Here is a 27,576-nt window from a genome sequence, read left to right on the forward strand (position 1 = left end):
GCAAAAAAAAAAAATTCCTACTGAGACTCTGCTCAAGACTCAAAAGCACCTGACAGCTGCAATGCACAGCTTTCAACACAACATTGTACACATGTGTTTATGTACATGCTGTAAAATCTTCTCTTGTTCTTTGAAATACATACGTGAGGAGCTTGACCCTCCAACTAAACTGTTTCCCCCAATGGGGACTACATTCCTTGCTCCTTCCAAATCTTCACTCTCTCCTCTCTAGATTACTCACAGAGGAGGAGGATGTTCAGTGATCAGCAAGAAGAGCCCCAGCCGGCAGTCAGAATGCGTGAGTTACAGTGCGTCTGGGGCAATCCCTGGGTGCACAAGCCGTCAGCGTTTCCTCTCCCCTTCTAGCTCCTCAGTGGCCACCTCCATGTGCTGAAGGCAACTTTCTTGAATGCCAGCGGCTTTTATTCTGGCTCTGGGAGCAGGCCAGATCCACGTACAGAACCAAATGAAAATGCAGGAAGTCAGTGCCCTTTGGAAAGGACGACCTGATGTGTACACAAGTTCCCTGCATTCCCTAAGGGGACTGAGCTCCAGTTGCCCACTGCAGTCTTTCTTCTGGGAACGTGCCCTTTATTGGCTGTTTTCTATTCCCTCTTCCACTTCCCTGCTGATATTTCTGGGGAGAACCTCTTAAATAAACCACTTTCTCTCAAATTCTTGTCTTGGGGTCTGTTTCTGGAGAAGCCACAGTGAGACCTCCTCTCCCTTGATTATTCCATGGTCTCCATCTCTCCAATAGGAGTCTCTATGAACCTCTTCTATGACCCATAGAAAATCTCTACGACTTCTTATGGCTCTAACATCCTATGGTTTCAATGAAACCAACCAAATTTCAGTGTCAAACTAAAACTGACAATGAGGTTACTTCTTTTTTTTTGAGACAGAGTCTCACTATGTCACCCTTGGTAGAGTACTCTGGCATCACAGCTCACAGCAACATCAAATTCTTAGGTGCAAGTGATTCTCTTGCCTCCGCCTCCCAAGTAGCTGGGGCTACAGGTGCCTGCCACAATGCCCAGCTATTTTTCTGTTGCAGTTGTCATTGTGGTTTGGCAGGCCTGGGCTGGGTTTGAACCCACTAGCCCCTGTGTATGTGGCCAGCGCCCTAGCTGCTGAGCTACAGGCGTCGACCCTGGAGGTTACTTCTTAACTGAAACACTGCATCATATCTTGGAGCTGTGGCTGAATTTCACCTACATGAATGTGGAAGATGCTGGGAGGCACAGCTCTGAACCCCTTCAGAGAGGCCTTTGTGCTACTCATGCTAAGGCTTCTGTTGACCTCTGCAGGCATGGCCTCAATTCAGAGCTCCTCTTTGCCCAAGGTTACTTTCTCAAGGTGGCCAACACACAATGACTGAGCAGGGCTGGAGTATAAAGGCCTGGCCATCTCTGCCCCATCAAGACAACTCTGAGGAGCTGTTCTTGCTCCAGAGCTCCCCATGGTGCTGGCTCCACAGTTCCACTCCTCCTCTGCCCCCGGGTTTCCTTCCGCCCCTGGAAGGGCATTCCCTCATAAACAGCCTGCACTTGATACTCCACCTCAGAGTCCGCTGCTGGGAGCCAGACCTGTGATGAGTACATTTTCAATTGTGTTTATTATACCACAAAAATCACAGACTCTGAACTTTGCCTGTGGAAGCAGGGATGATCCTTTTAATGCCATCAGACCAGGGAGAGGCAGAGACAAAGAACAAAAGGGTAAGTTTTGAATAAAATGGGAATGAGGCAGATACAAACTAGCTATATATGTGATGCAGTTTCAGTTTCTGAACAAAAACAAAATACATAAAGGTCAGCACAGCCAGTGAAACCGAAAGCTGAGAATTCAGATGAGGCAGTCCCAGAGAGTGAGGAAAGAGAGAAACATTTCAGGGAGGAAGAGAGTCAGCATGGCCTCATTGAGGGGAAGCAGAACAAACGTGCCCCGTCAGAACTCCATCTGAAAGAGGGCCCTCTATGTCAAGAAGCTGCGTTCACTCCACACGGGGTATAGCCCTGTGGTATGACAAGGGCAGATGTCACCCTGGGAATTCCTGCTAATGAACCTCAGGGGTGGATCAATGCTACTGAAGAGGCCAGGGAGAGTCCCACGGTGCCGCCAGTAGGCAGGGCCTTTCCAGTGAACTTTCCCAACAATACTGAGGGACAGAGAAGGTCTAGGGCTCTCCAATCTGCCGGCGGATCTGCACCTGGGGGGAAGCCAGCAATGTTGCTCTGCCAATGGTTGTGCCAAAGTGGTGGCACTGTCACCTCCTCTGCTGGGCTGTGACCTCCAGGAGAGTACAGATGACAAGAAGTGGGTACGGAAGGGACTGAAATTTAAAATGAGATGTCAGCAAAGGTATCATGAAGATAACATGTGGGCAAAGGCCAAAAAGAAGTCAGAGAGTTAGTCTTATAGTTATCTAATGGCAGAGTGGCTACCTAGAGAGACAGGGAAGAGTTGAAAGCAGGGACAATGCTGATGTCACGGTCCCACCGGCAAGGAGGCCAGTGCAGCTGAGAACGAGCAGAGGGACCGAGGTCAGGAAGACAGAGCTGGGGCAGAGAGGGCGTTCTGGGCCTGGTGAGGACTCTGACTTCAACTTGGGGAAGATGGGAAGCCCTGGAACATAACCAGATGATAGGACACGACATTTCTATTCCCCTTGTCTGGATTTATTTTTCTCCACAGTGTTTCTCATCATCTGACAAATTATGTTATATATTTACTGTCTCCATCCATTACAATGTAAGCTCTGTGAGGGCAGATACCTTTTGTCTGTTTTCTTTCCTGGGGTAGATACATTTCCTTAGTAGATAATCAGCATTTACTGAATGAATGAGGGAATCATCTTGAGAGAACTCTGGAAAACCCTTTCCTAAATTGCAATATGAATCCAAACAAAGAAGATAATGCCTCTACTTTCTCGGCAGGTCTGTGTTTAAATCAGAGTGGTAAGACCCAAACCATAAACATTTATTATCTCATTTAGAAGAAGCCCTAGAACCAAATATGTTTCTAATTCCTAAAAACTAGATGCCAGTGTCCAGGGGGAAACCACAGAAGCCACCTCAGCAGTTGGGGAGATTTCCCACTTATGGGACTTCATTCATTAAACACACATTGAACAACAGTATCTAAGAGATGGGACTGAGATGTGAATGAATAGGATAGCAGAGCTACTGCCTCTCTGGGTAGGGTGAGCAGATCATTCTCAAGCAAGAGGAAAGAAGTGGGCCTGGGAAGGGGGCATTTACGACCTACACTTGCTCCCTCCCTATCAGGATAAGGAGGATCCTTCAAAAATCATTGATCTAGGAGATTCTCGGGGTTCCCTCTGGTTGCAAAACACTGAGATTCACCCGAGAAAGAAAATGTGTCCTTTTTCTGTATAAAAGATTTCAACATAATAGGTTAAAATACAGAAAGTGTCTTTAAAATCAGCCTGGATCCTCTTCTTGAGACTTATGTTTCCAGATCAATCCATAGACCCAATATATAACTAAAATAATTTCTGTTTGCAATGGAAAGAGAAGTAGGGAAAACATTACTGAAACTTCATTGAAGGAAATGAAAATACATTGATACTTAAGGAAAAAGGAGGGGATGTAGTAGTGGAGGGGACTGATCAATACCTGCAGATGGAGGAGTCAGCAAAGGACCCCAGGGCTCCACTTCCCCCCTGCCCTGCCTCCACCACTACCAGCCCTTGCAGCACTAATCAGAAGTCCCTTGTGAGCTTACACTAGTCATTTAACCTTGTTGAGTCTCTGCCACTGCATTGTAAAAGAGAAGCTACCTTACAAATCACACCTGCCAGGGGTTAAGTGACATAATACGCATATAACACTTAGCACAATGCCTGGACCACAGTACGTCTTCCATAAATGTCAGCGGTTATTGTGATGATAGCACTGCCTGTAGAGATTTTATTTTCCAAAGATACATGTTGGTACCACCATCTTTGGAAAATAATATGTCACTGAGCAGTCTCACAGGGAGAGGGACGTGCCCAAGGAGTCCAGCTATCTCAGGTCAGCACCATGTGAGCGAGCGAGCTTTCAGGAAGTTCCCCCCTGCCTTCCAGCCTCCCTACTGATGCCCAGTGGAGGTTCACAGAAGAGAAGCCACATAACCAATCAGATTCCAAATCTGGCTCACAGAAACTGCGGGAGATAATCAGTGATTATCATTGTTATAAATCACTCAGCCCTAGATAACTAGAACACCACCATTGACTCCCTTGCCTACTTCTAATATTAAAAGCCATATCATGTTGTTACTTAGTTTTAAAGAAGTTCTGAATGGTTCCACATTGTGCACAGGATAAACAGAACCTGGAAACTCCTCAAAAGACTATGAGACTTGAGGGGAGGGACTGCATCTTGTCCACTAGTGAATTCCCAGTGCCTCAGCAGCTCCTCACCTAGTAAGTGACTCCACTGGAGTAAAAACCAGACAACAGGGGAAAAAAGAATAAAGAAGATAAATTATGAAAACCATGTTTTCAACAAGTATAGATATAGTTCCTTCCATGTGGTACTGGGAATTCTACTTTCAAGTCACCCTCATGGAATTTGTGTGTTGGGGGGGGGGCTATAATAGCAACTGGAGGGACAGATGATAAATACATAAATATGTAGATAAATCACATTTGTACCTCTCTGAAATAATGGAAAAATACAGCACTCAGCTAGGTGAGTGTGCGTGTTGGGGTGGAAGATGGAGTGGTTAGTAAGAAAGTCTCTCTGAGGATGAAACATTTTTGCTGAAACCTACATGGATGTGAGGCCATGGAAAGATCTGGGATAACCAAGGAACAAGAAGGCACAAGTGCAAAGGCCCTGGGGTGGGAAGAGGCATGAAATTCTATTTCAAGCTACGATCTGGGTGCTCAGCTGTTTCAACATGTATGCACACATATTCCTTGCACAGAGAATCTAATATATCAAAATTTCAATTCTGTAAACTAAAATTCAGGTCTGGTTATGGTTTGGGAAAAGAAGTTTTGGCAGAAATTTTTGTAATTACTGTTTTTGTGTTGGACACCTTTGCTGTACCTCATGGCTCTTGGCACACCTTTTTACTCCAGCCCTTGCTGACAGGATCTCATTTCAGCTGTACCTTTCTTTATCTCTCACTTTCTACTCTGGGCCTTCTCTGCCACCACCACATGAAACATCTGTAAAAAGCCAGTGAGCCACTCTGATCCATGCACAGTCTTGTAATAGCCAATCAATGAGCCAAGACTTGATCAGTGGGGAGGGGAGCAAACAGATGAATAATGAACACTCCCCCTGCCCCAGTTTTATCTTGTTACTAGACAAGTCTAAGGCACACTTTGGAAGAGTACCCTGTGTGGAAACAAATCCCAGCTGCCCACGATGGTGGCCAAGTTGATGAACAAACCTGAGATTGACTTTCCCTCCTTCCCTGGTAACTCTTACCCAGTCTCAAATCCTCTTCTTTGAGATTACTCCTCAAAATAAACTAATTGCCCATAACCTTTTGTCTAGGGTCTGCTACTTTGAAAAGCCAGGCTAAAATAATACTTAAATTTGATTTAGCATAATATGATTAATATTCAATAACTTAGGAATATCACTCAACCTATAAGGTAAGGTATCTTCCAAGAGTCTAGGCAATGATAGAAGAGTAAGAAAATACTCGGCTTTCCTTGTATAATTCTACTCTATGTTTTCTTTTAATATTTGGATTTTTTTTTTTTTTTCAAAGAGGAGCTATCCAACTTTAGGAGGCACTTTTCTCAAAGGTGTGTCATAGCATTTACTTTCCTGACCACAAACTTATAGTGGGCTTTTTAATGCTGCCAGGCAATCTTGTTATGTGTCCCTCATCTGTTAATCTCCCAGTTTCCTAATGGACTGTTTAGGGAGTTAGGATTTCCCCACTCTGACTCTCAGCTGTTTCCTATTGCAGTAAGAAAATGAAAACATCAGAAGAGAACCCCCGCCCCTCAGTACTGCATCTGTTCTCCCCATTTCCTGCTTCTCTGTGGGCACCGTAATGAATTATCCTCCCAGCACCGCAGGCACCCCGTCATGCCCTGCACCCCATCCCTATGGCCTTACTTGAGGATATTACCAGAAATTCTTCCCTTTCCCTCAAATCATCAACATGAACAGTTCTCATTAGCACACAAACACATCCTCAATACTATCTCTTTTTTTTGAGACAGAGTCTCACTATGTCACCCTCAGTAGATGGCTGTGGTGTCACAGCTCACAGCAACCTCCAACTCTTGGGCTTAAGCGATTCTCTTGCCTCAGCCTCCCGAGTAGCTGGGACTACAGGTGCCCACCACAATACCCAGCTATTTTTTGGTTGCAGATGTCATTGTTGTTTAGCAGCCCTGGGCCAGGCTCGAACCTGCCACCTTTGGTGTATGTGGCTGGCACCCTACTCACTGAGACAGGTGCCGAGCCAATACTATCTTTTAAAAAAATGGAAACAATAAAAAGTTCTTTTGCCCCCCACCTTTCCTGACCGTTCCCTCCCAATTTCCTTGGCTCCTGTTTGTGGCAATGCTTTCCTAGCATGGCCTCCCTCTTCCTTTTACTTGACCTGTTGGCAGCAGGCGTTCCCTGCCCTCACCGGCTCTTCCTGACATGCCTTCCTCATGCGCCCTGCAGATATACCTCTTCATTTCCCCCCAACCTCCCTGGTTGACCATCTTCCATGTGCTTTACTATTTGCTCCTTTCTCCCTGACCTCTGGTCATTAAGTACTAAGTGCTCAAACCTTACCCTCTCCTCTACCTCTACTAATGTTATCAGCAATATCATTTAATCCATCACTTTAAATACCATCTCCATGCTTTGGAATTCCAGACCTCTCTCTCCTCACCTCCAGACTCATATCCAACTGCTTAGTGTTCATTTTCCATGGCTCCTGTAACGAATTACCAAGTAGTGGCTTAAGACAACACAAACTTATCTTTTAGTTCTTTAGGTCAGCTATGGGTGTCCTGGGCTGAAATCAAGGTGTTGGCAGGGCTATGTTCCTTTTCTGAGGCTCTCTGGTAGAATTCATATGCTTGTCATTTCCACTTCTAGCAGCTACCCACCATCTTTAACGCTGGCTATAATGCATCTTTCTGACCATTCTTCCATAGTCACAGTGGCCTCTCACCACAATGGAAAAGGTTCTCTCTCTCTCTCTCTTTTTTTCTTTACAGAGTCTCACTTTATCACCCTTAGTAGAGTGCCGTGGCATCACACAGCTCATAGCAACCTCCAACTCCTGTGCTTAGGTGATTCTATTGCCTCAGCCTTCCGAGTAGCTGGGAGTACAGGTGCCCACCACAATGCCCAGCTATTTTTTTGTTGTAGTCTGGCCGGGGCCGGGTTTGAACCTGCCACCCTCCGTATATGGGGCCGGCGCTCTACCCACTGAGCCACAGGTTCTCTATTTTTAAGGTTTGTGTGACTAGGTTGGGCCCCCGGGATAATCTCTCCACCTCAAGGCTGTCAACCTTATCACACTTGCAAAGTCCCTCTTACTACTTTCAGTAATAGTCACAGGTTCTGGGGATTAGGATGGGGGCATCTTTGGGAGCCATTATCCTCCCTACCACACCCTGGCATCTCCATCCCATACTCAGGATGTTCAAACTGACCTCCAGCACCGCCGGCACTGCAGATCCCTCCACCCAAATCTTTCTGCTTCTCAGCTGACAACTCTATCCTTCTAGCTATTCAGGCTCAAACCCACAGAATCATCTTTAAACCATGCCCCCCCACATCCCATACCTAAGTCACAAAGAAATAGACTTTATTTTTAAAAATATATCTAGAATCTGATCACTTCTCACCATCTGCAGTACCACTGGTCTGAGCCACCAGGATCCTGCATCAGGACTCCTGCGATCACTTCTTAATTGATCTCCCTGCTTCTCTCCTTCTTCCTAGAGTCTATTTTCAGAGCAGCAAACATGATTCTTTTAAAAATTAAGTCAAATCATATTGCCTCTCTGATCTAAGTGCTGCAGTGACTTCCCAGCTCACTCCGAACAAAAGCCAAAGCCTGTCAAGGTCTCCACCCTCCACGCAGGTGCCTTTCTGACCTCACCCCAACTCATCCCCCTGTTCTCCCCACTCCAGCCACGCTGGCCCCCTTGCTATTCTAACACTCAGGAACTCATCTTGGTTCACGCTGTTTTCTGTCTGGAATACTCTTTCCCCACTATCAGTTTGGCTACGTCTCCCCCCCATAATTGCTGCCATGACAAATAATAATATTAAAAACCACTAATAAAGCAGCTGAAAACAACACCTATCTATCATCTCATAATTCTGTAGGCCAGAAATGGGGGTATAATGTGGCTCTGTTGGGTCGACCCTCAGCTTAGAGTCTCACAAGGTTGGAACCAAGGTATTAGCCAGAATGTGGTCCTTTCTGGAGGCTCTCAGGATGAATCTCCTTCCAGTCTCCTTTGGGCTATTGGCTGGAATTAGTTTCTTGCTGCTACAGGACTGAGGCCCTATTTCCTTGCCTGCTATCTGTGGGAGGCTGGTCTTTGCTCCTCAGAGCTACGCTCCTTCCTTCTTATGCATTCTGGGCAGTTCCCCTTTGGTACTGGTAGTTTGAGTCTCTCTCACATATTGACTGGGCTGAGTTTGAATCTGCCACCCTTGGTATATAGGGGCCAGTGTCCTACTCCTTGAGCCACATGTGCTGCCCACTCTCACATATTGAGTCACTTGAATTTCTGCCACATCTCTCTGACCCTAGTTAGTACAATTTCTCTACTTTTCAGGGCTCATTGATTAGATTGGAAAGCCAATAATCCAGGATAACCTCTATAAGATCTGTAACCTTAAAGCTAAAAATCCTTCAGGGATTAGGGCATGGACATTTTGGGGGGCCATTCTGCCTACCACACCTCTTTTCCTGACTAGGTTATTTATACTTCAACCCAGCTCCCCAATCCCTGCCTACCTTTGATTTCTCCATCCCCTGCTCTATTTTTTTTCTTTTTTTCTTTTTTTTTCTTTTTTCCTCTTTTTTACTACTCTATTTTTTTTTTAATTTTCCATACCTTTTACTACCTTATAACAAACCATATAGTAAACATTTACTATGCCTATTTATTATTATCTGTCTTCCCCTGATAGAAAATAAACTCCATCAGGTCAAGGATACTTGTTTGTTCATTGATATTTCTTTTTTTTTATTGTTAAATCATAGCTCTGTACATTAGTGCAATCAAGGGGTACAATGTGCTGGTTTCATATACAATCTGAAATATTCTCATCAAACTGTTCAACGTAGCCTTCATGGCATTTTCTTAGTTACTGTATGTAGACATTTGTATTTTGCCTTTAGTAAGTTTTGCCTATACCCATTTTAAGATACACCGTAGGTGTGGCCCTGCTCATCACCCTCTCTTCATCCTAACTTCCCCCCTCCTTTCCCCTTCCTTGGCCCTTTCCTCATAGTCTTGTGCTATAGTTGGGTTATAGCCTTCATGGGAAAGCTATAATTTAGCTTCACAGTAGGGTTGAGTACATTCGATACTTTTTCTTCCATTCCTGAGATACTTTGCTAAGAAGAATATGTTCCAGTTCCATCCATGTAAACATGAAAGAGGTAAAGTCTCCATCTTTCTTTAAGGCTGCATAATATTCCATGGTATACATGTACCACAATTTGCTAGTCCGTTCATGGGTCAATGGGCACTTGGGCTTCTTCCATGACTTAGCAATTATGAATAGGGCTGCAATAAACATTCTGGTACAGACGTCTTTGTTATATTGTGATTTTTGGTCTCCTGGGTATAAACCTAGTAAAGGAATTATAGGATCGAATGGCAGGTCTAATTTTAGGTCTCTAAGTATTCTCCAAACATCCTTCCAGAAGGAACGTATTAGTGTGCATTCCCACCAGCAATGTAGAAGCGTGCCCTTTTCTCCACATCCACACCAACATCTCTGGTTTTGGGATTTTGTTATGTGGGCTACTCTTACTGGGGATAACTGATATCTCAAAGTAGTTTTGATTTGCATTTCTCTGATGATTGATAAGCTTTTTTTCATGTGTTTGTAGATCATGTGTCTGTCAGAGAAGTTTCTCTTTAAGTCCCTTGTCCACCCTGAGATGGGATCACGTGTTCTTTTCTTGCTAATACGTTTGAGTTCTCTGTGGATTCTGGTTATTAGACCTTTATTAGAGGTATAACCTGCAAATATATTCTCCCATTCTGAGGGCTGTCTGCTTGCTTTACTTACTATGTTCTTGGCTGTGCAGAAGCTTTTTAGTTTGATCAGGTCCCAGTCATGTATTTTTGATACTGCTTCAATTGCCTGGGGAGTCCTCCTCATAAAATATTCACTCAGGCCGATTCCTTCAAGAGTTTCCCAGCACTTTCTTCAAGTATTTTTATAGTTTCATGTCTTAAGTTTAAATCTTTTATCCAGTGAGAGTCTATCTTAGTTAATGGTAAAAGGTGTGGGTCCAGTTTCAATCTTCTACAGGTTGCCAGCCAGTTCACCCAGCACCATTTGTTAAATAGGGAATCTTTTCCCCACTGAATGTTTTTAATTGGGCTTGTCAAAGATCAAATAACAGTAAGTAGCTGGATTCATTTCTTGGTTCTCTATTCTGTTCCAGACATCTACTTCTCTGTTTTTGTGCCAATACCATGCTGTTTGATCACTATCGATTTATAGTACAGTCTCAGGTCTGGTAGCGTGATTCCTCCTGCTGTGTTTTTATTGCTGAGTAATGTTTTGGCTATTCGAGGTTTTTTTCTGATTCTATATAAAACGAAGTATTATTTTTTCAAGATCTTTAAAATATGACAATGGAGCTTTAATAGGAATTGCATTAAAATTATATATTGCTTTGGGTAGTACAGACATTTTAACAATGTTGATTCTTCCCAGCCATGAACATGGTATGTTTTTCCATTTGTTAAGATCTTCAGCTATTTCTTTTCTTAAAGTTTCATAGTTCTCTTTGTAGAGATCTTTCAGATCCTTTGTTAGGTATACTCCCAAATATTTCATCTTCTTTGGCACTACTGTGAAAGGAATAGAGTCCTTGACTGTTTTTTCGGCTTGGTTATTGTTGGTATATATAAAGGCTACAGATTTATGGGTGTTGATTTTGTAGCCTGCGACATTACTGTATTCCTTGATCACTTCTAAAAGTTTTGTAGTAGAATCCCTAGTGTTTTCCAGATATACAATCATATCATCTGTGAGGAGTGAAAGTTTGATCTCTCTTGACCCTATGTGGATATCCTTGATCACCTATTGTTCCCTAATTGCAATGGCTAAAACTTCCATTACAATGTTAAAGAGCAATGGAGACAATGGGCAACCTTGCCTGGTTCCTGATCTAAGTGGAAATGATTTCAATTTAACTCCATTCAGTATGATAGTGGCTGTGGGTTTGCTGTAGATGGCCTCTATTAGTTTAAGAAACTATACCCTTCTATACCAATTTTCTTAGGTGTTCTGATCATGAAGGGATGCTGGTTATTATCAAAAGCTTTTTCTTCATCAATTGAAAGAATCATATGGTCCTTATTTTTTAGTTTGTTTATGTGCTGAATTACATTTATAGATTTACGTATATTGAACCAGCCTTGAGACCCTGGGATAAATCCCACTTGGTCGTGGTGTATAATTTTTTTGATGTGTTGTTGGATTCTGTTTGTTAGGATCTTACTGAGTATTTTAGCATCAATATTCATTAGTGATATTGGTCTATAATTTTCTTTTCTTGTTGGGTCTTTCCCTGGTTTGGGGATCAAGGTGATGTTTGCTTCGTAGAATGTGTTGGGTAATCCTTCTTTTTCTGTATTTTGGAAGAGGTTTAATAATATAGGTACTAGTTCTTCTTTAAAGGTTTGTAGAATTCTGACGTAAAGCCATCTGGTCCTGGGCTTTTCTTTTCAGGGAGATTTTGTATACTTGATGCTATTTCAGAACTTGATATAGGCCTGTTCAACATTTCCACTTCATTCTGGCTAAGTCTTGGTAGGTGGCATATCCAGGTATTGGTCGATTTCTTTCAGATTTTCATATTTCTGAGAGTAGAGTTTCTTGTAGTATTCGTTAAGGATTTTTTGAATTTCTGAGGAGTCTGTTGTTATTTCATCGTTACCATTTCTGATTGATGAAATTAGAAATTTTACTCTTTTTTTTTTCCTGGTTAGGTTGGCCAAAGGTTTATCTATTTTATTGATCTTTTCAAGAAAACAACTTCTGGATTTATTGATCTGTTGTATAATTCTTTTGTTTTCAATTTCATTTAATTCTGCTCTGATTTTGGTTATTTCTTTTCTTCTGCTGGGTTTGGGGTTGGAGTGTTCTTCCTTCTCCAGTTGCTTGAGATGTCCCATTAAGTTATTAACTTCCTCTCTTTCCGTTTTCTTGAGGAAGGCTTGCAGTGCTATAAATTTCCCTCTTAGGACTGCCTTTGCAGTATCCCAGATGTTCTGGGTAATTTGTGTCTTGATTGTTGTTTTGTTCCAAAAATTTGGTGATTTCCTGCTTAATCTTGTCTGTAACCCATCTATCCTTCAGCATAAGGTTGTTTAGCTTCCATGTTTTTGTATGGGTATGCAGGTTCCTGTTGTTATTGAGTTCAACTTTTATTCCATGATGGTCTGAGAAGATGCAAGGAATAATTTCTATTTTTTTAAATTTGCTGAGGTTAGATTTGTGGCCTAGGATGTGGTCGATTTTGGAGTATGTTCTGTGGGCTGCTGAGAAGAATGTGTATTCAGTTTTGTTGGGATGAAATGTTCTGTAGATGTCTGTTAAGTCCAGATGTTGAATGGTTAAGTTTAAATCTAAAATTTCTTTGCTTAGCTTCTTTTTGGAGGATCTATCCAGCACTGCTAAAGGGGTGTTAAAATCTCCAACTACTATGGAAGTGGAGGAAATCAAGTTGCTTATGTCTGTTAGAGTTTCTCTTATAAATTGAGGTGCGTTCTGGTTGGGTGCATAAATATTAATAATTGAAATCTCATCATATTGAGTATGACCTTTAACAAATATGAAGTGTCCATCCTTATCCTTCCTTATTTCAGTTGCTTTAAAGCCTCTTGCGTCTGCAAATGGGATTGCAACGCCTGCATTTTTCTGCTTTCCATTTGCCTGGAGTATAGATGATCATCCCTTCACCTTGAGTCTGTGTTTGTCTTTTAATGTAAGATGCGATTCTTGTATGCAGCAGATATCTGGCTTGCGTTTTTGTATCCAGTCAGCCAACCTGTGCCTCTTTAGAGGACAATTTAAACCATTCACATTAATTGAGAGTATTGATAAGGCTTTTGAGAGTCCGGTGGACATTTTTAATCCTTTTGCGATTGTGGAAGTTGGAATTTGATCAAAATTTTCTGGGTGGGTTTACTTTTGGGGTGGAGGATTACACTGGTCTTTATGGAGGATAGGTCTGAGAATATCCTGGAGAGCTGGTTTAGTTATGGCAAATTTCTTCAACATGTCAATGTCATTGAAGTATTTAATTTCTCTGTCATAAATGAAACTCAGTTTAGCTGGGTACAGGATCCTGGGTTGAAAGTTGTTTTGTTTTAGGAGATTAAAAGTCGATGACCATCCTCTTCTAGCTTGAAAGATTTCAGCAGAGAGATCTGCAGTTATTCTAGTATTCTGGCCCTTGTAGGTGATGGTTTTCTTTTGTCTGACTGCTTTCAGAATTTTCTCCTTCATATTAACTTTAGTGAGATTGATTATGATGTGTCTGGGGGATATCTTATTTGGGTTGAGTCGTGCTAGAGTTCTGAAACTGTCTGCTATCTGAATTTCAGAATGTCTTGGCATGTCTGGAAAGTTCTCCTTCATAATCTCATGGAGAAAAAACTCTGTGCCTTGTGAAGCCACTTCATTGCTTTTGTGGATCCCTATAAGACGAATATTGGTTTTCTTCAAATTATCCCAGAGCTCTCTGAGAGAGTGATCTGTTTTTCCCTCCATTTCTCTACCTCTTAGAAAGTTTGGGAGGGTTCGAAATCTTTGTCTTCAGTATAAGAAATCCTTTCTTCTGCTTGCTCCATTCTGTTACTAAGGGATTCTATCGTGTTTCTCAGATCTTTGAGGGCTGCAACTTTTTGTCTCAATGTGTCAAAATCTTTGGTCATTTGGCCTTTGAATTTGTTGAATTCTTGAGATATCTTTTGGGTTACTGCTTTGAATTCTAATTCAATCTTATTTGCTGTCCAGATTCTGAATAAGATTTCTGACATCTCAGCTATTTGTTTGTGCATGGGATCTTGTGCTGTGTCTGCCCCATTGATCCTTGGGGAACTTGATCTACTCTGATTATTCATATTGCCAGAGTTTTTCTGTTGATTTCACCTCATGATTGTTCTTCACCATTGCCTCTGGCCGTCCTCAGAGTTGGGGAGGTGTCTCTCCACGATTAGACCCCCGCAGGATCACTCTATTGTTGCTGGATCTTTGTAGGGAGTGACCCTGTGTAGTTCCTCTGAGGCTGCCCCAGCCATGGAGTTCTGGTTGTGGAAGCAGCTCCGGAGTGTGACACACCCGGATCCAGCAAGAGGGCGGAGGTGGTGCACAGCGTTCTATGAGTGCCTTGCGCCCAGTGACTTAGGCACAGAGAGTCCAAGGCTCCAGCAGTCTCTGGCCAGGAGAAGGGCTCTGTGCAGAGGCAGGGATGGCTCCAGAGGGCATGCGGCTACCAGAGTCCCTGGCTGGACAAGCGGGCCGGTGTGGAGGGAGGGTGCAGGAAGGAAGACGCAGGGTTGTGTGGCTCCCGCAGTTCTTGGTCAGGGCACACGGAGGCCCGGCAGGCGCGGGTCGTGGCGCAGCTTTTGTGGAGGTCCGGGTGGCGCCAAGCCCAGGAGTTTGAGGTTGCTATGAGCTGTGACACCACAGCACTCTACCCAGGACAATAGCCTGAGGCTCCAGTGGGCCAAAACGGTCTCACTCTGCTCCTTAGGGTTAAGGCTGTAAGGCAGGTCAGTCCCCGCCTTTAGGCTGCTCAGTCACTAAGTTACTAGCTCCCGCCCAATCCTTGCTCTGTGACCCTCAGGGCGGAGCTTTCCGGGGCAGTTCTCTCACAATGGTTCTCTGCCGCCCACAGCCCAACACTATTAGCTCCTTCCGGCTCAGCTGCTCAGTTTGGGGCCCTAGACAATGCCCAGAGTTCTCCCCAATGCAATTCAACTGAGTGCCAAGTCCAAAAACACTGAAACAGTTCACAGGTAAGGCCTTTCTGGTTAGCAGTCTCACTGCTGCTTGTACTTACCGCTGCCAGTGGGATTAGGTCCATCGAACACATGCAACCACTTGTGAATTTTCCACTGTTTTTGTCCTCTCTTGGGGTCCAGAAGCCTCTTGCTCATCCTCAAAGGGATGATTATAGGCAGATCCCACCAGCCAGAGATGCCTGGAGTCTTATCTCCCCAGACTCACCGTGCCCAGTTGCAGGGTAGCTGTTACTCGGCGCCATCTTGGATTTTTCTCTCAATGACGTTCTTTTTTTTTTTTTTTTTTTTTGTAGAGACAGAGTCTCACTTTATGGCCCTCGGTAGAGTGCCGTGGCCTCACACAGCTCACAGCAACCTCTACAACTCCTGGGCTTAAGCGATTCTCTTGCCTCAGCCTCCCGAGTAGCTGGGACTACAGGCGCCCGCCACAACGCCCGGCTTTTTTTTGGTTGCAGTTTGGCCGGGGCCGGGTTTGAACCCACCACCCTCGGTATATGGGGCTGGCGCCTTACCGACTGAGCCACAGGCGCTGCCCTCTTAATGACGTTCTTTAGCCTCCTGACCAGTCTGTTCATCCATTTGTCCTGTTCCTCCACCAGTGTGGTTGTATGCAAATTAGTGCTACTGCAGATATGCTATTGAACTGAACTGGGGTTCTCACTGCTGTGTCTTTTTTTTTTTTTATTTTAAATACTCCTTATGTGCCTACACAAATTTTCTCCTATTTCCCCTATCCGTGGCCCTGCATTTGATCAGTTTCCTTCAGTTCTCTAATCCTAGAGGTATTTGGGCATCCTCCCTTCTTTTTGTGGAACCGCACTGGAGGGAATTCCCCTGCCCTACAGCGAGCTGTTCCGCAGCTGCTCCAGTCTCTGTGTGCAGTTTGCCTTCACACAGCGTTCCCCGTGGGGCCGTCTCTCCTCTTCTTATAGGAAAGCTATTCTTACTGAATTAAGAGCCTGACTACTCCAGTATGACATCATCTTAACTTGATTATCTGTTCAAGGACCCTATTTCCAAATAAGGTCACATTCACAGGTGTCAGAGGTTAGGACTGCAACATTTCTTTTGGGGGGACACAATGTAACCCATAAAGGGCATCTAGAATAACTTCGTAATGCTTAACATGCCATATATAACACTTTTAACATTTGTTTTCAAATAATGAAGTTAATGAACAAAGTACAGAAACACAAAACATTTACATTGTTGTCAAGTATGTGTATTATAAATGTCAGCTTTTAAAAGTTAAATTCTATTTCTTCAGTTTTGTTAATGGCTAGTTTATTGTTGGGTGTGTCTAAAGTGAACTATATTGTTTGACATAAAGAATTCATATACATACCCATGCCCGTGCTTACAAGTATGGTTTCTAATTGCCGGAGTTCTTTCCTTTCCTACTAGAAATGATTGTTCCACTTAACATTTCAGACTTCAATGGTGAAAAGGGTTAGAGAATAGTTAAGAAAATCCTGTAAAGGAAGTGGTGATCTACTAATTTATAATCATCAAGTTCCATTTAATTTCCTTGTTAGTACTTGAGAGAAGCATCACTCTAAAATTTTTAGGAAGTGAAGTATCACTGTAAGTTGTTCAAATCAGGAATAATGATTCTTGTCAAAACTTGCTTTTTAAAAGTATAAGTGAATATACATAATTGCTTATCTTCCTTGGATTTTTCTGCAGTTTTCTTCATGAATTAAAATGGTGATATTCAAATAATCTGACACCAAAGCCTTGTCATTTAATAATATAAGTAGTTAAAGGACCTCAGTCTCAATAACTTGTGTGAATATTACTTTGAAACACTTTTCCCTGTTCATAGATTCTTCTTGATTCGCAAGTAATAGTCATCCAAAACACTAGAAATGGAGAGAATATTGTCATTACCAGCAGCAGCTTAAATTCCCTTGTTTTAGCATCATAAAAATAAAAATATATCTTCTTATTCTAGGCTGTCAGGCCAGATCTATTTCCCAGAGCTGCAGTATCCTTATTTTCAAATATACCCTGTCTTGTTGCAGCTGTTGTCTTTGGAAGTAGGTGGGATGGTGAAGTTTCACCAATCTTTCCTTCTGGGCCTCTTCTCAGACCACAATCTAGGTGGTTGACTCTGGCCATGGTGAGGTTGGAGTTGACAGGTAACACTTGCCCCATGAGTTCCTGAAGTCAGGCCAGCTTGCAGCGCTCTGTAAGTATGGAAGCAGATAGCTTAGCACTTGAAGCCCTGTTTTCTCTTACGTCAGCACCCTAGAATCCCAGGTAAAATGGGAAGATATTGTACTTTCTCTTTAAATGTGACTAGGAGTCTGGTGTCTTGAATTCAGTGGTAGGAGTTTAAGCCTGATCTTTGGCAATTAGGAGAGAATGTTTTTTGTTTAATGTTTCTTTTCCCTTTGTGATAAACTTTCTCCACTGTGACATAGGAGAAAGGTCAAGTTATGGCAAAACTTTACAAAGTGGAATGAAATGTTTCTAACTCTCCATGCCATTTGATAGGAGGAGCATGGTACCATTTGGTAGTTAAGCTACTCTAGACTATTCATTGCTTGAAAATTAGAAATTGTGAAAGGAAGATTTTGCACTAAAAATGTTTCAATTTGAAACTGTCATCAAGACCTTATCAGCATTGGAGAAGTTATCCATCCTGGGATACAGGAAACTTTTTAAATGGTATCATCTGTACATGTTCATGGATCAAGAGCTAGCAAATGATATCCAAAGAGTCAAATCTGGCTTGCTGCCTGTTTTTTTTAAACAAAATTTTGTTGGAACACAACTACATCCATTTGTTTACATATTATTTTTGGTAGCTTTTGCCCTACTTGGGCAGAGTTGAATAGTTGTGACAGAAACTATATGGCCCTCAAAGCCTAAAATATTCATTCTCTGTTCCTTTATGGGCACCTATTCAAGGTGATGCTTCCAAATTACACAACCATGTAATTGAAGATCTGAAAGTATCCTTAGAGATTATGTATCCCAAATTTAAAGCAGTTTTATAGATGAGGAGGTCATGGCTCATGAGGTGACTTGCCAAGGGTCTTACTCCTGGTTGGTGATTTTCTTTACCTTTTTAAAAGTATTGCATTTTTTTCATTTACAGTGAAATATAATAACAAAATATTAATTTTCCAGTTCAGAGTATTTGCTTCCAATATTTAGATACAAAGGCAGGCAAATCAATATTCAGGAAGTGACTTTGTGGGCCTTGGAATCAGATGGAGGAGGAGACGTTTGGTGCAGTGAATCGTTCTCGTGACTGGTTCAGTGTTGGCCGACTTCAGCGTCCCCTATCCAGAGAGTGCTGCCTGCACACTGCCAAGATCTTGCTCTCTGTACTTTCCTTTTCTGTGCTCCTTGATGGTCATTCTTTTTCTATTTACATAACATTTTTCCAGACAGGGTAGAATATCATTGGTTATGTTTTAGTGTACTAAATAAATATGCCACATTTCAGTACCGCCTTCATAAGTAACCTATACCCAGTTTATGTAATCAGAGCTTTAAATGTCTGTAGAATTCTTTAGAGTTTTGTGTACATCTCATTTCTTGATTTCATCTTGAGATGGCTAACTTAAGCTGTAATTTTCATATTTTTTCCATGTACCTCAAAATCTTACAGCAGGAAGAAGGGTACCTGGCAGGAGAGTTAGGTGACTAACTTTTGCCTCTACGTACATTGTCTGAGCAAATTGTACTAAAGCACTTGTTCTGTTTGTTTGTCATCAGGCATTAAGTTACATCCTTGTGTTTCATTGTTTTATCCAAGTAGCAGGGAACAGTATAGATATGGAATCCTTAAAATTAATTCAGCAAGCTTTTGTTTGCTCACCATATACTAAGTGCATTAGTTGTATTATGGCACAAAATCTTCATAAAAATACCTGTGTGATATGTGCTTTTATTATGGCCAGTGAAGTGATAAGAAAACTGAGGCAGAGAATGGTTGTTTGCTGTAGGACATGAAGCCAACAGAGAACATGCCAGAATTTAATGTGGCATGGACACTTTTGACTATATGTAAAGTCAGACTTTATTTCTTTCCTCATTCATGAGTTGTTTCACCCATTCATTCATTCATCCGTTCAACAAATGTTTCGTGAGAACCTGTGACGTTTTGGACTCTATTCTAGGGTCTCGTCAGTGATGTGAAAAGCTGCAGCCATTGTTTATTCCCATCTGTAATCTAATTGAAGATGCTGTGATACTGTTTTTTCCCAGATTTTCATCATGAAAGCATCCAAGGTTTGATACCTGGAAGGGACCCCCTTTCAGCAGGAGAAACCATTCAAGATAGATGCGGTTTCTTTCTTTCTTCTAGAACTATCAAGAACAGGTCATCACAACTTCTGAGACTATTGTAAGACTCACCAAAGTCAAGAATTAAGAATTTCTATATAGCTACTCTCTCCCTGCTTTCATTTACAGTAATTTTCTCTTTTTTTTCAAATATGGACAAAAATTAATCAGTATCCTTGACAGTAAGTGTTTGAACAGTTGAAAACAGAATGAACACACCGATTTACTTCTTCTTTGCATGAGGTTTTTTTTTCTTCCTTTGGAGGGGGGGTGCTATTGTTTTGGTCCAAGTGGAGTTGTGACGTGGAGGGGCGGGGGAGAAAGCTGTCCATCTTCAGTGCTTTACCATTTCCTCCATCCTGCTAGCTCCCTGGCCTCCCAGCCAGCAAAGCGTTACTGTTAATACGCTTCTGAGTTAGTGTTAATTCATAACTAAAGCCTCGTGTGCTTTCTTAGCCATTCATTCTTCCTTGGCCTAAGGAGTCTGCTGATCCTGAAAGAGCTGGGAACTGATAGCGCAAGTGATGGCTCCTAGGACTTAATTATGACCCACCAAGAATTTGGAAAACATTTTGAGGAGTATGCTAGTTTTGCAATGTTGAACTAATCCAACTTATTGAAATTTTCGTTGGAACTAGTTTCCTTTGTATAACTTTGAATTATTTAGTAAGAGATTTAGGTTTCCCCATCCCAGTTTTAAAAATTAGGTATGAAGATTGAGTTCAAAGGAAAGATGCTTTCTGACTATTAAAGGCTTACCTTGTAGTGTTCGGGATTCATTGCTCTGCCTGGTGTGTCTCATTCATTCTACATATATTCTTTTTTTTGTTTTTTTTTTTTTTGGCCGGCGCTGGGTTTGAACCCATCACCTCCAGCATATGGGGCCGGCGCCCTACCCCTTTGAGCCACAGGCACCACCCTCTACATATATTCCATATATTCTTTGACTGGATCTCAGTGTCAGGACCTTTGCTGGGTGGTACAGCATTGCTGGGCACTATTCAGGGCTGTTCAAGTACACAAAGTGACTACTTTTACCTTATATTTTATTTTATAGTGCTTTACAGTTAAAATTTAAAAAGCATTTCTTACCTATTATCTCACTTCATCTTCTACATGTTTGTTATGAACACATAAATATGTAAAGAAAATCTTTCCTGTAGACCAATGATTAAGGTGACAATATTAATCTTGATTTTCATGGGAAGACAGTGGGTCTGAGGGAAGGGAAAGGACTTGGTTTGACTGAAAACCAGGCTATTTTGATTGCAGGTCCAGTCTCCTTTCTTCCACAGGTGGCCAACCTGCAGCCCCTAGGCTGCATGCAAATTAAGGGAGGTGTTTTTTGCTTATCTGTGGTGGTGGATATCACAGAAATTATGCATGGATCTTTTTTTTCTGCTCATCAACTTTTGTTAGTGTTTGTGTATTTAATGTGTGGCCCAAGACAACTTTTCTTATAATGTGGTACAGAGAAGCCAAAAGGTCGAACACCCCTGAACCACAGTTATCTATAAAATCAGAACTTTTCCATCAATTCTTATGCCTAATATCCTCTGGCATTTGATTGTATATGTTACTAAAGCTTCAAAACCTTATAATTTAGAATAACCTATATTCATATATGATGGAATAGTCTTAGTTTCTGCATTTAAGTAATTCATCCATTTGTGATCCTCAGGAATTTTTAATATGACCTCCCCAAATAACAGTTGTGGTTTATAAAGACTTTTTAAAATATCACAGCCTCCCTGATGATTGGAATAAATCCAGTTTTTCCTTATAGCTTAGACCTATTTTGGTTTTAACTCTCTTTTCTTCCAATATAACTGGAACTTGCTCTAGCCAACTGTTGACATCATAGTAAAGAAAACACAGCTAGTTTTTTCTACCTCCCAAAGGAGAAAAAATAATTTTTTCTTTGTTGATTCTTCTCTTTAACATAATGTATTTAAAGCACTTTAAAATATTTATCTAACTTCACAGTCTTTCTCAGACTAATCTTTCCCATATATTCAATGCTGTATCTCTGTACTCATTCTTAGTATATTGACTTAATTTCTCTCTTTTCCTGGATTTCCCATTTATCATTCATTCCCATAGCTTTTGGGATTGTGCCTTGTAACTGCCAATATAGGCAGTAGACTAATGGCTTGACCACCCACAGGTGTTCCTTCTTTCCACTGGAGTTTTGGTCACTTGATTATATTCCATTTAACAGTTTTTTTCTGGGTTGATATGAGGGTACGTACAATTAGGTCATATTATTCACTTAACACTTTATTAATAAACGTTGATATATTGTTCCATAATTATTTCTTGTGAATAAGTCTCCACTCCCTGATGTGATTTTAGTTAATAGTCCCAGAAGGTGGGGATTATGCCATAATGCATCCTTTTTTTAAAGATCCCTTCAAGAAGAAACCCAAGAAAGAGAACACAGGATCTGTCTTGAGTGTGTGCAGTTATTTAGTTTTTCAACAAATATTTATTTGAATGCTTACTGTTTGCTGTTCCCTCTGCCAGCAGTGGACAGCCAAGTGGTGGTTCCACTGGGCTTACACTCCAGTAGGAGGTTCACATTAGTAAACCCGATAATCCAAGACAATCGAGATCTGAGAGAATAAGGTGGGGTGTAATGTATGGGTGCGGTCTGGGTACATACAAAAGGAAATTACCTGATATCTAAATGATAAATAAAGGTTGGCCAGAGTCTGCAGGGGTGGGGAACAGAGAGGGGATTATGACAGGGTTCTCATTTGGAAGTGTCATCTGTCTAGCTAGAGGGTAAAGAGGTTCATTATGGCTATAGCATAATAGGGGTTTAATGAGGAGCTGTAGAAGTGACAAGCGTCTTATTTAGGCTTTCTCCTAAGAATGGTTTTTTAACCTCAGAAACAGCATGATCAGATTTGTATGATCAGAGCATGATCACAGTCCTCGGGCTGTGCTATGGAAGATGGTTTGCCAGAGAAGAGCTGTAGGGAGACTACTTAAGAGTTCACTTAAGAGTAATGAAAGTTAGAGACAATAGTGATCTGAATAGAGTAGGTTAAATAGAGGGATTTAGGAGACAGTTAACAGAGAGAGGGTCCTCGAGAATTATTAGGTTGCAGAGGAGGGCTGCCGTAAGTGAAGAAGAGATGTGGTAGAGTGATTGAAAGTCTTTCAGTTCCCCTCCCATACCTCCATCATTAACTTTAGGCAGTTGTAGATTCTGAGCTACAATATTCATGGTCATACAGTAAACATATTTGGGCCCCGTAGAACACTTACGTTAAATTTCAATATTTTCTGTAAACTCTATTAGGAAAACTTTTTTTATTTATTGTTTTTAGGAAAACTTTTAAATTACAGAGCATAGTTTATATAGTTTATATATTAAAGATACCCTGTTAAAAGATTGAACAGCATACTTAGGTATATTATGTATAATGAAAAATTCATCTATTTAATATCTCAGAGGAATGTAAATATACTATGTACAGCCCTATTTTTCAAATAAATTATGTCATTAAGATCAGTTAATGATGAATTTATTAGACAAAAAAAGGAACGTGAACTTTTCAGTATAGAAAGAACTACCCACCATTGCCAAGCCTTACATGAAATAAAAATCTAGATTAAAAAAAATAAAGAAATATTTGTTAGATAATACAGATAGCTCCATGGAATTCCAAGGATTATTAAAGAGCTTTCTGTGGTCCCTTGGAAGAGTCTGTGTCAATAATCAAGTGTATCTCTTTGGGATTATGCTTCTTTCGTGGGAACCACGCTGCCCGTTCACTCCTAAACTCCATCAGGGCAGTTAAATCCCTCTTCTCTTCATTCATTCTCCCCTCCCTTTCTTCCTTTTTTTTTTTTAAGTTAACATTTCTTGCCAGACCTTCCTTAAATTCTTGGACTTGAGAGGTTCTTTTAAGAGGTTTTAAAACAAAAACAAAAAAAAACCGGTACCTATGTTTTGGTCTTAGTACTACCAGATGAGTTCTGTGATTATGAATTGCCAGTTCTGAGGATTTTGATTTCTACTTCTGTAAAATGAGAAAACTGGAGTCTGTGACGGGTAAGGGGGCTCCCAGGCAAGCTGCCTTTCTCCTGCCTTTTCTTTCTCCTGATGCTGTCTATCCAGTTGCTTCCAGGCCTTTGTTTACTGAGGGTCCCACTGGTATATGAGATTGGTTATCAGACCCACCCCTTCAGATGGTAGCTTCCTCTGCCCCATGGGGATGACCAAGTGAATGAAGGATACTAACTAGAAAACAGCCCCAGAGGAGAAGGAGGGGCAGCACAGCAGCTTTAAGTCCCAGGTTGAAATACTTAGAGTCTGCACAGAGGTCAAGAAATTTGCCCTTTGGTAATATTCCCTCCTGCCAATACTTTTATTATTATGTTTTTAACCAGGCAAGTATTAGAGTTTTTATTTGTTTACATTTTGTGTATGTGCACAGTTTTTTTTAATTTGGGCAGGAGAGGTGGGTTGTTGCTGCAGGGGGGAGAGGAGGAACCACAGAAGGTTTTATTGCAAACTGTGCTGCCTCTGGGGACATAAAGCACAGATTTCCTTACAAAGGTTGTAATTCTCCCCCACCCTAAATTCATTAAGGCAACCCCAGATACTGCTCTACTGGGCTTTTCTGACTCTTTCCTTCATTACTAATCTTTGCCCTCCCAGTACCCACCCTCAAGCTCATTTCCTTCAGGAATGCTGATTTAACTTCACTTACTATTGATCACCAATCACTTTTAAGCCCCTTGGACTTCATGTTATGCTTTAAAAACATATTAATAATATTTAAAGTAGGTTCAGATGCAAAATAAGAAAATACCAAGTCATTTTGTATATGCTGTGGTATATACAGTAATACAGGTTCCTAACGCTATGGCCCTTTAATACAGCTCCTGTGGGCTGTGACCCACAGGTTGAGAACCGCAGCAGTAATAGCTTTTATTGCATATTTTAAATACACTAGAAATGGGGTGACTTTTCACATACTGATCTGTTTAGTCTCTGAAATGAAAGATATAAGGAGTAATCCTTATGCTATAAAGTAATTTCATCATTCGTGTTTTCTGTGCTTATTATGATTGCTGTGACTTACTGAAGTTGATCACAGCTTCAAAATTCTTGTGTATGGTTTCACAAAGTGGTTCTTAAAAGGACTATAAAAATGCGGTCATTTATAGCTGTTTCAGAAAATGTATTTCTCCCGCTGCAATATTGAAAATGGCATTTTAAAAAACTTACATATACTCTACATAAGTTTGATTATAAAATGGATAGTTTCAAAAGCTACGTTGGTCTGTTTATTAATACACTTAATTTTTTAATTATTCTTGAAGTACATTTAGGCCATCTTAAATTTGACATGGATCTTTGAACACCTGTATGGCTGCTGGACCAGTGGTTGTTGGGTTTGTTGGTTGGCCAACAGAGTCATCTCCACAATCACTCCAGTAAGGAGATGACTCCAGTCAGTCAGAGATAAAGTAAATACTTTGCATTAACCTTTGCATTTTCCTTGTATTATGCACATTAGGTAAGATCCCACCAAAATAACTAAATTTTAAATGTCTTATTAAAATAATGAGTCACAAAAAATAAGTGAGGTGATGGTTATGTTAATCAGTTTGATTTAAGCATTCCACATTGTATATCAAATCATCACATTGCACCCCATAAATGTATACAGTTATGATTTTAATTAAAAATTAAATTTAAAAATCCCATTATTGTCATTTCTTTAGCCATCACTGCTCTGGCGTCTACAAAAGTGAAGATTATGTAATTGCAACACTTTTTCCTTGTGCTGATAAAAAAAGACTGAAAGTTGCTCTGTGCTGACTTCCTTTGGGATGTTCGTTTTAACTTTTTTTTTCACTAGTGAAGACCATACTGATTTGCCTGCTACCTAGGACTGCTGGATTGCAATCTTCTAGGGAAGCAAAAGACCAGGTCTAATTTATAGCCAGCAAAATTGTGGTTGTAGGAGAAATTTGTGGTCGAGTTTGTGGAATGCAGTAGAATGGGGTTAAATTGCTTTAAGGCGTCCTCTGATGCACGCTTTTGAGTGAATGTTTTTGCAGTGACCGGTCTCTTGTATATCTCAAAGTCTGCTAGAAGGAGTAATGGGGTCTTTTGTTTCTTTTGAACTTGGAAACGGGAATAATTCTTTACCACTTCCCTTCCCCCAATTCTATCCTCCCCTACACTCTCATTTGCTTATATCGTCAACGATCATGATCTCTGGACCCACACTACAGTAACAAGCTCGTTATTGGTTTTTAGGGAGGATTCGGTCTCGGGCTTTGGCGCAGGTGGGGCGGCACTGACTTGGGGAAGACGCAGCAAGGAGACAGTTGAATTAGGACGACTCAGTCTCAACACTGACCGTTGCTTTTAAACCCACTAGGGGAAATATACCAGTCATTGTTATGATGAAAACAACCGAGAGTGATGTGAGGTTAAGAAGAACCGAGATACAATTTAGCCAAAGCTCCCGGTAGGACAAGATCCGCAGCGGCAGAACGGGGGGGGGCGGCGCGGCGGCTGCACCTGCGAGCGGGCTGGCGGGCGGGCGTGTCCCGCGGGCGGGTCCTGGCGGCGGTGGGCGTGTCCAGCCGGCGGGGCGGGCGGTGCCGGCGGTTGGAAGGGGGTGGAGTTGCCCTTGGAGGCGGCACCGGGCCTGGGCCCCGAGGCCCGCCGCGCCCTATCTGCCGGAGCCGAGTGGCCCCGCGGAGCCGGCGCGCTCCCGCCTGCAGGGGGAGGGCGGACGGGGCGCGGGGACCGGCCAGGCCGCGGCGGGCGCTGTTTCTCTTTCACTTTCCTTCGCTGCGAGGCCGGCGCACTGGCGGGCAAGGAGAGGCGTCGGTGGCGGCGGCTTGGTAGGTCCTGGGTGGGCTCGAGAGGGGCCGGGACGCCGGCCGTTCCCTGCTCCCCGCCCAATTTTGCGCCCCAGGCGGGAGAGGCACCTCCAGACACCTGCCGCGGCCCGCCCGGCCGGGAGCCCTGAGAGCTCTTCGGGGCGGGGGCGACGGGCTGGGGGCGCGGGACTTGGGAGCCGTGTCCTCGCTTGGTGGAGGGGAGAGCGGCCGCTGCCAGCACCGGCCCCGGGAGAGGCGGCGCGTTCTCCCCGCGCAGCCCCGGCCCAGTCCGGCCAGAGCCGCCCTCGGCGGGGCCTGGGCCCGCGCACCTGCCGGGCGGGCCGGCGGGCGGGTTCGGGAGCCGCTCTGGGCCGCCGGCGGGATCCTGCGGGAGGACGCGGGAAGTTCCCTCCGGTCCCCGCCGCGTCTCGGCAACTTGTTGCCTCCTGTAACTGTGTTGGTGACAGGGCTCTCTGCCATAGGTTCTCACTACCACGGCAGGTCGGGACCGTGCATTTCCTCTTTCAAAGGACTTTCTCTTACTTTGGAGCTTCGTGGCAAACCTGTGGGAAAGGCAGGGCAGGGTAATCCCGCAGAGGAAGAATCCGCCAAGACCCGGGCACGGATGTTAAACGCTTTGCTGAAGGTCATGCGAGGCTGAAGGCCGGAACCCTGGTGCCCCTGTCTGTTAATTATGTTTGCTTTCTGTTACACCCTCAAACACGAACGGACAGGGGGATTACACGCAGAATTTATTCTTGAACGTTCGCAGTGGGTATGTGTGGGTGGAATGCCTCTGACTTTTACAGTGGCCTCATGCTTGTCTATTAGTTAACATCTAAGATAGGAGATGAGATGTTTGTAGAATGAACTCAGGGAAATCAGTATCTTCCTTCGTGTCTCGTTTTCTGAGAGGGCACATTCACTGTAAGAAACCCAGGAAACTTTTTTCCAAGTAATCTTATGTACAAGTCGACTATGCAAAACGTTTCTAGAAAAGGTAATGACATTTATTCAGTTTTTACTGTGCACTACTAGCCTTATGTATAGCATCTCATTTAATCCCCACCACACCAGGAGGCCGTCATTCTTATTTTTGTTTTGCAATTTAAAGACCTGAGACATAGGAAAGTAACACTGTCCAGGTTATATATCTACGAAATCTGGCCGGTTTG

The 27,576-nt window shown here is 42.5% G+C and overlaps 1 protein-coding gene across 3 annotated transcripts in view; it reads left to right on the plus strand.

Moving 5' to 3' along the window:
• The window catches only part of PCGF5 (polycomb group ring finger 5), a 128,233-nt gene that overhangs the window by 47,096 nt on the left and 53,561 nt on the right, over nt 1–27,576 (plus strand). The window contains exon 1 of one of the 3 annotated variants that reach the window (XM_053583967.1): nt 26,189–26,422. The exons of 1 other annotated variant lie outside the window; for it this stretch is intronic. The gene's annotated coding sequence lies outside the window, so the exon portion shown is untranslated. Of the gene's footprint in view, nt 1–26,188; nt 26,423–27,576 lie in introns of those variants that run through there. One more of the 3 variants, XM_053583969.1, reaches the window with a different exon arrangement.

The sequence above is a fragment of the Nycticebus coucang genome, chromosome 3 (genome assembly GCF_027406575.1).
Source record: "Nycticebus coucang isolate mNycCou1 chromosome 3, mNycCou1.pri, whole genome shotgun sequence".
Classification (NCBI taxonomy): Eukaryota; Metazoa; Chordata; class Mammalia; order Primates; family Lorisidae; genus Nycticebus; species Nycticebus coucang.